This window comes from Bubalus bubalis, chromosome 13 (assembly GCF_019923935.1).
Source record: "Bubalus bubalis isolate 160015118507 breed Murrah chromosome 13, NDDB_SH_1, whole genome shotgun sequence".
NCBI lineage: Eukaryota > Metazoa > Chordata > Mammalia > Artiodactyla > Bovidae > Bubalus > Bubalus bubalis.
This window is the reverse complement of record NC_059169.1, coordinates 22,479,036-22,494,241: the sequence shown is the minus strand read 5'-3', so window position 1 is coordinate 22,494,241 and position 15,206 is coordinate 22,479,036.

The following is a 15,206-nucleotide window of genomic DNA, read 5'->3' as shown; positions in this document are numbered from 1 at the left end:
AAAAAGCTAAAACAATGTCAATAACAATTTTTTAGACCCATCGGAGAACTGAGGTTGTGAGAAACTACTGCCTGCAAACTTAAAACTGGAGAGACAAGCAAATAGAGAGAAATCACATCTTGCCTGTGAAGTGTTATTGGAGCCAGCAATTGATAAGAACACTTCCAGTAAATTCAAGTAATTACTAGAAGCTGAGCATGGACTAGCTTGAGATTTTAAAATTTCTGGGGCCCCATCCTTAGAAGGATACTCACATTTCCATGACATTTATAATACCTCCTGGACTCCTACCAGATTCTCAGATAAAAGATTAGAGAAAATTCCCCTCAAGTTTCTGTCAGGGGTAGCGAAAAAGTAACTCTTTTGAAATATACCTAGAGCTTTCTCTTCTCCTTAAAAAGGGCCTATCCTCAAGGAAAACTATTTTACCAAAGTCAAACCCACTAGGCTTTTCCAAGACCCAGACTGACCTTAGAAAGAAAATACTCAAACTCCAGCCCCCTCTAGCCCTTGAAGTGAGGGAAAGAAATACACAACTCCAGGCCCTGTAGATTTCCTTACTTACTGAAGGGGTGTGGGTGAAAGCGAAGCAGTATTTGTGATGGTCACAGCCCAAGCACACAGGTTCACTAAAATACCAAGACCTAATCAAGGGATTTGGAGAAGGAAATGGCAACACACTCCAGTATCTTTGCCTAGAGAATCTTATGGACAGAAGAGCCTGGTGCACTGATATCCGAGGGGTCGCACAGAGTCGGACATGACTGAAGCGACTTAGCATGCATGCATGTATTGAAGGAAATGGCAACCCACTCCAGTATTCTTGCCTGGAGAATCCCAGGGACAGAGGAGCCTGGTGAGCTGCCGTTTATAGGGTCGCACGGAGTCAGACACGACTGAAGTGACTTAGCAGCAGCAGCAGCAAACAAGGGATTATAAAATATTTTCCCTTTGCCCACACCTTACCATCTCCCAATAGGCTTCTGTATAAGAGGGGATTACAGCTAAAAGAAAAGCAAGTTTCAAGCTCTATTTAAGAAAATGTCTCTAGGGAAAGTCAAAGACAGCAGTGAGATAAAAATAAGGACATTAAAGGAAATTTTATTATCTGAGGCTATAGCTACAGCAAAGAATAAACACATCCTAAATTACTAACCATAACAAAGCCTCACATAAAAATTCTATTTACCTAATCTCCTTTTACTCAATACATCATGTCCAGCTTTCAATTAAAAAAAAAAAAAAGATATAATAAATGGCCAAAATGCAGGTTGAAGAGAAAGAGCAAGCCTCAGAACAAAACTTAGATATGGCAGCAATTTTGGAACTATCAGACCATGAATTTAAAATAATTCTGATTAATATATTAAAGTCTCAGCTGAAATAAAGTAGGTGTAGCCATATTTAGATCAGATAAAATAGACTTCAAGCCAAGAAAACGTAACTACAGACAAAGATGGACAGTATATAATGATAAAGGGTACAATTCATGATGAAGACATAACAAGTGTTAATAATTACACACCTAATGTAAGAGTATCAAAATATATGAAATGTAATAAGAGAGCTAAATGGAGAAATTGACAGCAACACAATAATGGTAGGAAACTTTAACAGCCCACTTATATCAATAGATTATTAGCAAGGAAATAGCCTTAAGGGAAATATCAGACCCGATAAACTTGATAGATTTATACAGAACATTCCATCCAAATGCAGCAGAATACAGTCTTAAGTGCACACAGTACAGTCTCAGGAATAGACCATTTTTAAGGATACAAAACAAGTGTCAAGAAATTTAAGAGGGCTGAAATCATATCAGACATCTTTTCTGAACACAATGGTATAAAACCAGAAATCAGTTACAAGAATAAAGGTGAAAAAATTCAAGTATGTGAAGACTAAACAACATGCTTCTAAACTACTGAACAACAAATAACACATAAGGGAATTCCCATAAGGATAACAGTGATCTTTCAATAGAAACTCTTCAAGCCAGGAGGGAATGGCAAGACATACTTAAAATGATGAAAGAAAATAACCTACAGCCCAGATAATTGTACCCAGCAAGGATCTCATTCAAGTATGAAGGAGAAATCAAAAGCTTTTCAGACAAGCAAAAGCTGAGAGAATTCTGCACCACCAAACCAGCTCTCCAACAAATACTAAAGGATATTCTCTAGACAGGAAACACAAAAATGGTGTATAAATTCGAACCCAAAACAATAAAGTAAATGGCAACGGGGTCATACTTATCAGTAATTACCTTCAACGTAAATGGGTTGAATGCCCCAACCAAAAGACAAAGACTGGCTGAATGGATACAAAAACAAGACTCCTACATATGTTGTCTACAAGAGACCCACCTCAAAACAGGGGACACATACAGACTGAAAGTGAAGGGCTGGAAAAAGATTTTCCATGCAAATAGGGACCAAAAGAAAGCAGGAGTAGCAATACTCATATCAGATAAAATAGACTTTAAAACAAAGGCTGTGAAAAGAGACAAAGAAGGTCACTACATAATGATCAAAGGATCAATCCAAGAAGAAGATATAACAATTATAAATATATATGCACCCAACACGGGAGCACCGCAGTATGTAAGACAAATGCTAACAAGTATGAAAGGAGAAATTAACAATAACACAATAATAGTGGGAGACTTTAATACCCCACTCACACCTATGGATAGATCAACTAAACAGAAAATTAACAAGGAAACACAAACTTTAAACGATACAATAGACCAGTTAGACCTAATTGATATCTATAGGACATTTCATCCCAAAACAATGAATTTCACCTTTTTCTCAAGTGCACATGAAACCTTCTCCAGGATAGATCACATCCTGGGCCATAAAGCTAGCCTTGGTAAATTCAAAAAAATAAAAATCATTCCAAGCATCTTTTCTGACCACAATGCAGTAAGATTAGATCTCAATTACAGGAGAATAACTATTAAAAATTCCAATATATGGAGGCTGAACAACACGCTGCTGAATAACCAACAAATCACAGAAGAAATCAAAAAAGAAATCAAAATTTGCATAGAAACAAATGAAAATGAAAACACAACAACTCAAAACCTGTGGGACACGGTAAAAGCAGTCCTAAGGGGAAAGTTCATAGCAATACAGGCACACCTCAAGAAACAAGAAAAAAGTCAAATAAATAACCTAACTACACCTAAAGCAACTAGAAAAGGAAGAAATGAAGAACCCCAGGGTTAGTAGAAGGAAAGAAATCTTAAAACTTAGAGCAGAAATAAATGCAAAAGAAACAAAAGAGATCATAGCAAAATCAACAAAACCAAAAGCTGGTTTTTTGAAAGGATAAATAAAATTGACAAACCATTAGCCAGACTCATCAAGAAACAAAGGGAGAAAAATCAAATCCATAAAATTAGAAATGAAAATGGAGAGATCACAACAGACAACACAGAAACACAAAGGATCATAAGAGACTACTATCAACAATTATATGCCAATAAAATGGGCAACGTGGAAGAAATGGACAAATTCTTAGAAAAGTACAACTTTCCAAAACTCGACCAGGAAGAAATAGAAAATCTTAACAGACCCATCACAAGCACGGAAATTGAAACTGTAATCAAAAATCTTCCAGCAAACAAAAGCCCAGGTCCAGACGGCTTCACAGCTGAATTCTACCAAAAATGCAGAGAAGAGCTAACACCTATCCTGCTCAAACTCTTCCAGAAAATTGCAGAGGAAGGTCAACTTCCAAACTCATTCTATGAGGCCACCATCACCCTAATACCAAAACTTGACAAAGATCCCACAAAAAAAGAAAGCTACAGGCCAATATCACTGATGAACATAGATGCAAAAATCCTTAACAAAATTCTAGCAATCAGAATCCAACAACACATTAAAAAGATCATACACCATGACCAAGTGGGCTTTATCCCAGGGATGCAAGGATTCTTCAATATCCGCAAATCAATCAATGTAATACACCACATTAACAAATTGAAAAATAAAAAACATATGATTATCTCAATAGACCCAGAGAAAGCCTTTGACAAAATTCAACATCCATTTATGATAAAAAAAAAAAACTCTCCAGAAAGCAGGAATAGAAGGAACATACCTCAACATAATAAAAGCTATATATGACAAACCCACAGCAAACATTATCCTCAATGGGGAAAAATTGAAAGCATTTCCTCTAAAGTCAGGAACAAGACAAGGGTGCCCACTTTCACCATTACCATTCAACATAGTTTTGGAAGTTTTGGCCACAGCAATCAGAGCAGAAAAAGAAATAAAAGGAATCCAAATTGGAAAAGAAAAGTAAAACTCTCACTATTTGCAGATGACATGATCCTCTACATAGAAAACCCTAAAGACTCCACCAGAAAATTACTAGAACTAATCAATGACTATAGTAAAGTTGCAGGATATAAAATCAACACCCAGAAATCCCTTGCATTCCTATACACTAATAATGAGAAAACAGAAAGAGAAATTAAGGAAACAATTCCATTCACCATTGCAACGGAAAGAATAAAATACTTAGGAATATATCTACCTAAAGAATCTAAAGACCTATATATAGAAAACTATAAAACACTGGTGAAAGAAATCAAAGAGGACACTAACAGATGGAGAAATATACCATGTTCATGGATTGGAAGAATCAATATAGTGAAAATGAGTATACTACCCAAAGCAATCTATAGATTCAATGCAATCCCTATCAAGCTACCAACAGCATTCTTCACAGAGCTAGAACAAATAATTTCACAATTTGTATGGAAATACAAAAAAGCTCGAATAGCCAAAGCGATCTTGAGAAAGAAGAATGGAACTGGAGGAATCAACCTGCCTGACTTCAGGCTCTACTACAAAGCCACAGTTATCAAGACAGTCTGGTACTGGCACAAAGACAGAAATATAGATCAATGGAACAAAATAGAAAGCCTAGAGATAAGTCCATGCACGTATGGACACCTTATCTTTGACAAAGGAGGCAAGAATATACAATGGAGAAAAGACAATCTCTTTAACAAGTGATGCTGGGAAATCTGGTTAACCACTTGTAAAAGAATGAAACTAGAACACTTTCTAACACCATACACAAAAATAAACTCAAAATGGATTAAAGATCTCAACGTAAGACCAGAAACTATAAAACTCCTAGAGGAGAACATAGGCAAAACACTCTCTGACATACATCACAGCAGGATCCTCTATGACCCACCTCCCAGAATATTGGAAATAAAAGCAAAAATAAACAAATGGGACCTAATTAACCTTAAAAGCTTCTGCACATCAAAGGAAACTATTAGCAAGGTGAAAAGACAGCCTTCAGAATGGGAGAAGATAATAGCAAATGAAGCAACTGACAAACAACTAATCTCAAGAATATACAAGCAACTCCTACAGCTCAACTCCAGAAAAATAAATGACCCAATCAAAAAATGGGCCAAAGAACTAAATAGACATTTCTCCAAAGAAGACATACAGATGGCTAACAAACACATGAAAAGATGCTCAACATCACTCATTATCAGAGAAATGCAAATCAAAACCACTATGAGGTACCATTTCACACCAGTCAGAATGGCTGCGATCCGAAAGTCTACAAGCAATAAATGCTGGAGAGGGTGTGGAGAAAAGGGAACCCTCTTACACTGTTGGTGGGAATGCAAACTAGTACAGCCACTATGGAGAACAGTGTGGAGATTCCTTAAAAAACTGGAAATAGAACTGCCTTATGATCCAGCAATCCCACTGCTGGGCATACACACTGAGGAAACCAGAAGGGAAAGAGACACGTATACCCCAATGTTCATCGCAGCACTGTTTATAATAGCCAGGACATGGAAGCAACCTAGATGTCCATCAGCAGATGAATGGATAAGAAAGCTATGGTACATATACATAATGGAACATTACTCAGCCATTAAAAAGAATACATTTGAATCAGTTCTAATGAGGTGGATGAAACTGGAGCCTATTATACAGAGTGAAGTAAGCCAGAAAGAAAAACACCAATACAGTATACTAATGCATATATATGGAATTTAGAAAGATGGTAACAATAACCCTGTGTACGAGACAGCAAAAGAGACACTGATGTATAGAACAGTCTTATGGACTCTATGAGAGAGGGAGAGGGTGGGAAGATTTGGGAGAATGGCATTGAAACATGTATGATATCATGTATGAAATGAGTTGCCAGTCCAGGTTCGATGTACGATACTGGATGCTTGGGGCTGGTGCACTGGGACGACCCAGAGTGATGGTATAGGGAGGGAGGATGGAGGAGGGTTCAGGATGGGGAACACATGTATACCTGTGGCGGATTCATTTTGATATTTGGCAAAACTAATACAATTATGTAAAGTTTAAAAATTAAATTAAATTTAAAAAATAATAAAAAATAAAAGTGTTTCCCCCCCAAAAAAAAACAAAAACAAAAAGAAAAAACAACAACAACAAAAATAAACTACTGAACAACTACTGCATCAATGAGATAATCAAAAGCGAAATCAAAAAACATCTAAGGACAAATGAAAATGAAAATATGGTCCCAAATTATTTGGGACACAGCAAAAATAATACGAAGTGAGAAGTTAACAGCGATACAGGCATACCTCAAGAACAAGAAAAACAAAAATCAAACAATCGAACCTTACATGTAAAGAAACTAGAAAAAGAACATCAAAAAAAAAAAAAGCCCGAAATTAGTCAAAGGAAGGAAACAATAAAGATCAGAGTGGAAATAAATGAGAGATTTAGACGACAACAGAAAAGATCAATGAAACTAAGGGCTGATCCTTGGACAGATAAACAAAATTGACAATTCTTTAGCTAGACTGAGAAAAAAAGAGAAGACTGAGGTAAATCTGAAGCAAAATAGTAGATGTATGAGGGATACCACAGAAATACAAAGGATAAGAGAATACTATTAAAATGTATATGTCAAAAAGTTGGACAACCTAGACGAAATGGATACAGTCTTAGAATCATACAATCTTAGAAGACTGATTAATGAAGAAATAGAACAATTACTAGTGAGGAGATTGAAACAGTAATTTAAAATCTCCTAAGCAACTGTAAGTTCAGGACCATATGACTTCACAGGTAAATTCTACCAAACATTCTTAGAAGATTTAATAACTATCCAACTGAAACTCTTCCAAAATACAGAGGGGGAAGGAATATTTCCTAACTCATTTTACAAGACAACAATTACCCTTATGCCAAAACTAAACAAGAACAACACAAAAACAGAAAATGACAGGTCCATATCTCTGAAGAGCATGGATGCAAAATTTCTCAATAGTGCTGGTGCTAAGTTGCCTTCAGTCGTGTCTGACTCTCTGTGATCCCATGGACTGTAGCCTGCAATGCTCCTTTGTCCATGGGATTCTCCAGGCAAGAATACTAGAGTGGGTTGCCATTTCCTTCTCCAGGGGATCTTCCTGACCCAGGGATTGGACTCATGTCTCTTACATCTCCTGTGCTGGCAGGCAGGTTCTTTACCGCTAGCGCCACCTGGGATTTCTCAATAAATATTAGCAAACTGAATTTCAGACACTAATTCAAGAAGATACATGCAGTGCTGTATTCATCACACCATTAGTTACAATAGTCAAGATATGAACAATATAAGTGCCCACTAATGGATGAATGGATAAAGAAGATGTGAGAGATATATATATACACACATATATATATGCAGTAAAATATAACTCAGCCATTAAAATAAAATCTTACCATTTACAATAATATGGGTGGACCTCGAAGGCGTTATGCTAAGTAAAATCAGTCAGAGAAAAGACAAATGACATATGAATTTACTTACATGTGGAATATTAAATAAAATGAAAAAAAAAACAAAAAAAAAAAACAAGCAAACAGACACAGAGAACAGATTAGTTGTTACCTGAAGGGAAGGGCAGAATGGGTAAAGGTGGCCAATGCATTGTAAAAGAATGAAATCAAACTTCTGAGGGTAAGCACACCGTAATATAATACAGATGTTGAAATAGTTTGTACACTTGAAACTTAGATAATGTTATAACCAATATTACCTGAAATTAATTAATTTTAAAAAGCAGAGAAAGCATAAATGGCAAAGGAGGGAAAAAGTCAAGTACAAATAGAAAACAGTTACAAAAGAGGAGATATTGGTCCAAATATATCAATAATCACTTTAAATATTAATGTGCTAAATATACCAGTTAAAGGGCTTCCCTTGTGGCTCAGTTGGTAAAGAATCCACCTGAAAAGCAGGAGACCTGGGTTCAATCCTTGGGTTAGGAAGATTCCCTGGAAAAAGGAAAGGCCACCCACTCCAGTATTCTGGCCTGAAGAATTCCATGGACAGTCCATGAGATAGCAGAGAGTCGGACATGACTGAGTGACTTTCACTTCCACTTCCATACCAGTTAAAAGACAGAGACTGAGAGTGATTTTCTTGGTGAATCAAATCAGTGATCAAGACACCAAGTGCAGATGTTTTCACCAGAGAATTCTACCAAATATTTAAGAAAGAAATGATACCAATCCCTCCAATCTATTCTAGAAAATAGAAGCAAAGGGGAATACATCCTAACTTATTCTGGGAAGCCAGCATAATACCAAAATAAGACAAAAGTACTAGTATTACCAAGAAAGGAAAACTACAGACAAATATCTCTTAAGATCAAGTTGGAATCTTTAAGAAAGTATCAGTAAGTCAAATTCAAAAATATATGAAAAAAAATTATATACTATGACTGAATGAGATTTATTCTAGTTGTACAAGCTTTAACAATTGAAAATCAACTAATGTAATCCATCATATTAACAGGCAAATGATGAAAGATTATATAATGATTACTAACAGATGTAGAAAAAGCATTTCACAAAATTCAGCAGCCATCCAGGACAAAATCTTCAATTGAAATAGAAGTGAAACTTCCTCAATTTAACAAATATTTTCTATAAAAGCCTTACAGCTAACATTTTATTTAATGGTAAGTAACTAGATGCTCTTCCCTAAGAACAGAAACAAGGCAAAAACAATCTCACCATTCCTATTCAGTATTGTACTGGAAACCCTATCTAATGCAGTAAGAAAAGAAAAGGTATACATATTAGAAAGGGAGATATAAAACCCCTTCTTTCCGTAATTTATTGGCTATGTAAAAAAAATCCTAAGAATCAACAAAAGTTTCTGGAACCAGTAAGTGATAATAGCAAGGTTTCAAGATGCAAGGTTAATATACAAAAGTAAATCTGCTTTCCCAAATACCATCAATGAACAATTAGAGATTGAAATTTAAAAGCAACACAACTCATATTATCAACAGAAGCTCAAGTACTTAGGTATGGTTCTAACAAAATATATACACGTTCTAAGTGAGAAAAACTACAAAAATTAAATGAAAGAAATCAAAGATCTAAGCAAATGGAATGATATTCCATGGGAAATCATGGGAACTCTTTTTCTTCTCAATTTTTCTTTAATACTAAAAGTGCTCTAAAATTAAGTCTAGTAAAATAAAAAATATTACTATGGACAATGTTTCAGAAGAATAGAAAAAGGCTGAAAGAAAATATTCCAAAACATGTTGGTTCTAGATGATACAACTGTCTTCACTTCTACATACTTTGCAAATGTTCAGTGATTAGCAGTTTTGTTTCTTTAGGTGATATCCCCATATTTTTTATACTGTAAAGTGCAATTGCTTTTAATTCACAAATAAGGATTATATTCTTGTGAAGCTTTCTGCTCTGTTCAGTCACTCAGTCATGGCCGAATCTTTGTGACCCCATGGAGTGCAGCACGCCAGGCTTCCCTGTCCATCACCAACCCCTGGAGCTTGCTCAAACTCATGTCCATTGAGTCAGTGATGCCATGCAACCGTCTCATCTTCTGTCATCCCCATCTCCTCCTATCTTCAATCCTTCCCAGCATCAGGGTCTTTTCAAATGAGTCAGTTCTTCCCATCAGGTGGGCAAAGTATTGGAGTTTCAGCTTCAGCGTCAGTCCTTCCAATGAATATTCAGGACTGATTTCCTTTAGGATGGACAGGTTGGATCTCCTTGCAGTCCAAGGGACTCTCAAGAGTCTTCTCCAACACCACAGTTCAAAAGCATCAATTCTTCGGCACTCAGCTTTCTTTATAGTCCAACTCTCACTTCCATACATGACTACTGGAAAAACTATAGCTTTGACTAGACGGACCTTTGTTGGCAAAGTAATGTCCCTACTTTTTAATGTGCTGTCTAGGTTGGTCATAACTTTTCTTCCAAGGAGCAAACATCTTTTAATTTCATGGCTTCAGTCACCATCTGCAGTGATTTTGGAGCCCCCAAAAATAAAGTCTGTCACTGTTTCCATTGTTTGCACATTTATCTGCCATGAAGTTCTGGGATCAGATGGCATGATCTTAGTTTTCTGAATATTGAGATTTAAGCCAACTTTTTCACTCTCCTCTTTTGCTTTCATCAAGGGGCACTTTAATTCTTCTTCACTTTCTGCCAAAAGGGTGGTGTCATCTGCATATCTGAGATTATTGATATTTCTCCTGGCAATCTTGATTCCAGCTTGTGCTTTATCTAGCCCAGCATTTCTCATGATGTACTCTGAATATAAGTTAAATAAGCAGGGTGATAATATACAGCCTTGATGTACTCCTTTCCTGATTTAGAACCAGCCTGTTGTAGAGTTATAATCACTGCAGGTGGTGATTTCAGCCATGAAAGTAAAGATATTTGATCCATTGAATGAAGGCTATGACAAACCTAAACTACATGTTAAAAAACAGAGACATCATTTTGCCAACAAAGTTCCAGATAGTCAAAGCTACGGTTTTTCCAGTAGTCATGCATGGATGTGAGAGTTGAACCATAAAGAAGGCTGAGCACCAAAGAGTTGATGCTTTCAAATTGTGGTGCTGGAGAAGACTCTTGAGAGTCCCTTGGGCAGTAAGGAGGTCAAATCAGTCAATCCTAAAGGAAATCAAATCTGAATATTCACTAGAAGGACTGATGCTGAAGTCCAATACTTTGGCATCGGAGCCAAACTCCACCTATACAAAGAGCCAGCTCATTGGAAAAGACCCTGATGCTGGAAAAGACTGAAGGCATAAGAAGAAGGGGCAGTAGAGGATGAGATAGATAACATCACAGACTCAATGGACATGAATTTGAGCAAACTCCAAGTGACAGTAGAGGACAGATGAGCCTGGCATGCTGCAGTCCATGGAGTCTCAAAGAATCAGACATGACTTAGCGACTGAACAACAACTAACCCTATTCTGTTAAAAAAATCTGAACTTCAAAACAAGCCTTAAATCATCTCATATAAACATATAAAACGATGTTCACTTTACTTGATTTTTAAAAAACAAAATAAAACTGAATTATCACCTTTCACATATCAGCCTGGCAAATTTAAAATGACTATAAACTGGGTTGTCAACACTTTCAGAAAAACTCACTTTCATACATTACTAGTGGAATACAAAATAATTCCCCCTTTGAGAAGAATTTGGCAACTCCTAGCAATACTACAGATCAATGTTCTTTTTCATCCAGCAACCCCAATTCTAGAAATCTATCCCAAAGGCACATTCTATAGATAGAAAGTGACACTGGGAAAAGATTATTCACTGCATCATTATCTGTAATGGGCAAAAGCTGGAAATCTATCAAATGATTAATAAAGAGTTGGTGAAATAAGTTTTGGAAAATCAAAACAACCTCACACCCCGCCAACAAAAAAGATCATGAAAGATCTCTCTATACTAATATGAATAATTTTCAGAATATATTGTCAAGTGGGGAAGACCACTAGGTCAGACAGGTATGACTTAAATCAAATCCCCTAGGACTATACAGAGAAAGTGACAAATAGATTCAAGGGATTAGGTCTAGGAAACACTGCACCCAAAGAACTATGGACAGAGGTCCATACTACTATACAGGAGGCAATGTGCTGCAGTCCATGGCGCTGCACAGAGTCAGACACACCTTGGCAACTGAACAACAGCAACCTGTCAAGTGAATATGATGTGGTGCAGGAAAATGGAAATTGCAAGCTATGTTTAATAAGAAAAGGAAGAAAAAGATCAAACGTGATATATACATCCTTGTAATAACAATTGCTGCTGCTGCTGCTAAGTCACTTCAGTCGTGTCCGACTCTGCGCGACCCCATAGACGGCAGCCCACCAGGCTCCCCCGTCCCTGGGATTCTCCAGGCAAGAACACTGGAGTGGGTTGCCATTGCCTTCTCCAATGCATGAAAGTGAAAAGTGAAAGTGAAGTCGCTCAGTCGTGTTCAACTCTAGCGACCCCATGGACTGCAGCCTACCAGGCTCCTCCGTCCATGGGATTTTCCAGGCAAGAGGACTGCAGTGGGGTGCCATTGCCTTCTCCGAGAATAACAATTGCTACAACCACAAAACCCTAAAAGATAATCCAGAAATTAATAATGATTACATACAATACATACTGTAGTGGGAATAGTGCAGTGGTGACCGAGATTAGACTTCCAAGTGTGCCTTTTTTTATAGCTCTAGTTGGGAGACCACTTTGTTGTTTTAAAATTTTAAAATCTAATTGAAATGAACAAAAAAGCAAGCCATAGCATTGAAACTAAAACAAAACAAGCAAACCTAATGTATAACAAATTAATAGCCAACCACCTCAGAGAGAAACAAAAAGATATTTCAATTAACAGTACTTAATTGTCCATCCTTAATAGAATGTACTTAACGGTAATAAAAAGCTAGAAGGAAATTTCAAGCTGCACTCAACAATTAATTGGTGTTAGTAATATTGAAATTGATGCTTCATTTTAGTTTATATATTTTCTAATTTAAAATATATAGTAAATTTAATCTTATTGATATAAATATGAAAATATGTATTTTATTAAAATATAAATACATTTTCTATATTTTTAACTTTTTGTTTTATACTGGAGTATAGCCCTTAACAGTGTTGTGATAGTTTCAGGCGCACAGCAAAGCAACTTAGCCATACATATATACAGATCTATCCTCCCCCAAACTTCCCTCTCATCCAGGCTGCCACATATCATTGAGCAGAGTTCCCTGGGCTATACAGTAGGTTTTCACTAGTTACCTACTTCATGCATAGTAATGTATATATGTCAATCCCAATCTCTCAATTCGCACATTACTAGTATACTCAGTTCAGTTCAGTCGCTCAGTGGTGTCCGACTCTTTGTGACCCCATGAATCGCAGCACGCCAGGCCTCCCTGTCCATCACCAATTCTCCGAGTTCACTCAAACTCTTGTCCATCGAGTCAGTGATGCCATCCAGCCATCTCATCCTCTGTCATCCCCTTCTCCTCCTGCCCCCAATCCCTCCCAGCATCAGAGTCTTTTCCAATGAGTCAACTCTTTGCATGAGGTGGCCAAAGTACTGGAGTTTCAGCTTTAGCATCATTCCTTCCAAAGAAATCCCAGGGCTGATCTCCTTCAGAATGGACTGGTTGGATCTCCTTGCAGTCCAAGGGACTCTCAAGAGTCTTCTCCAACACCACAGTTCAAAAGCATCAATTTTTCGGTGCTCAGCTTTCTTCACAGCCCAACTCTCACATCCATACATGACCACTGGAAAAACCATAGCCTTGACTAGATGGATATTAGGATAAAGCAAATAAGCAGTAATTTTGATATTGTTAAAACCAGATTTTCAATGTAGGACAAAACATATTCAAGAATAAAATCAGTGATGTTTAGTATATCTCTGACAAAAAGGGGATGACAGAGGATAAGATGGTTGGATAGCATCACCAACTCAATTGACATGAGTTTGAGTAAACTCTGGGAGTTGGTGATGGACAGGGAGGCCTGACCTGCTGCAGTCCATGGGGTCGCAAAGAGTTGGACACGACTGAGCAACTGAACTAACTGATAAGTTGAAATGGCAATAGTACTTTTTTTTCCCCTGTCACTGAAAAGGCCTGGCAGATATAAATTTCTCCAGGAAACTGGCCCAAGATAGTGGGGATAACTGAATGGAGGTAACAGGGAAAAGGACACAAGAAAGGTATAAGGGGTTGACTTCATCTTGAGAATTCTGTTTTTCTTAATCTTCATAATCCTGCTTTTGGGCAAGCCCTGGGATATTTCCTAAAGAATATCTCCAGCCTCCTTTGATGTCTCCTTAGTCCAGAATTGGGGCTGTATCAGGGCATCTCCACCAGTGGGAAGCTGTTGCTGCTGTTGAGTCTCTCTATCGTGTCCAACTCTTTGCAACCCCAGGATCTGCAGCACCCCAGGCTTCCCTGTCCTTCACCATCTCCCAGAGTTTGTTCAAATTCATGCCCATTGAGTTGGTGATGCCAACTAACCATCTCATCCTCTGTCCCCTACTCCTCTGGACCTCAATCTTTCCCAGCATCAGGGGCTTTTCCAATTAGTTGGCACTTTGCATCAGATGGCCAAAGTATCAGAGCCTCAGCATCAAACCTTCCAATGAATATTCAGGGTTGATTTCGTTTAGAATTGACTGGTTTGATCTCCTTGCTGTCCAAGGGACTCTCAAGAGACTTCTCCAGCACCACAGTTTGAAAGCATCAATTCTTCAGCACTCAGCCTTCTTTATAGTCTAACTCTCACATCCATACATGACTACTGGAAACACCATAGCTTTGACTATAATACGAACCTTTATCGGCTAGGTGATGTCCCTGCTTTCTAATTTGCTGTCTAGGTTTGTCATAGCTTTTCTTCCAAGGAGTAAGCATCCTTTAATTTCACTACTGAAGTCACTGTCTGCAGTGACTTTGGAGCCCAAGACAATAAAGTTTGTCACTGTTTCCATTTTTCCCCAATCTATTTGCCATGAAGTGATGGGACAGGATGCCATGATTTAGTTTTTTGAATGTTGAGTTTTAAGCCAGTTTTTCACTTTCCTCATTCACCTTCATCAAAAGGCTCTTTCATTCCTTTTCATTTTCCGCCACTAGGATGGTATCATATACACATCTGAGGTTGTTGATATTTCTCCCAGCAGTCTTGATTCCAACTTGGGATTAAAATGCAAAGTTTCAGGGGGCAAATTTTATTTAACAGTTATAAGCCCATATGTATATGGAGGTTCACAGAAAAAATATAATCAGAAGTAGGCCTTCCCTAGTGGCTCAGATGGTAATGAATCCCCCTTCAATACATGAGACCCAGTTTTGATCCCTGGGTCGAG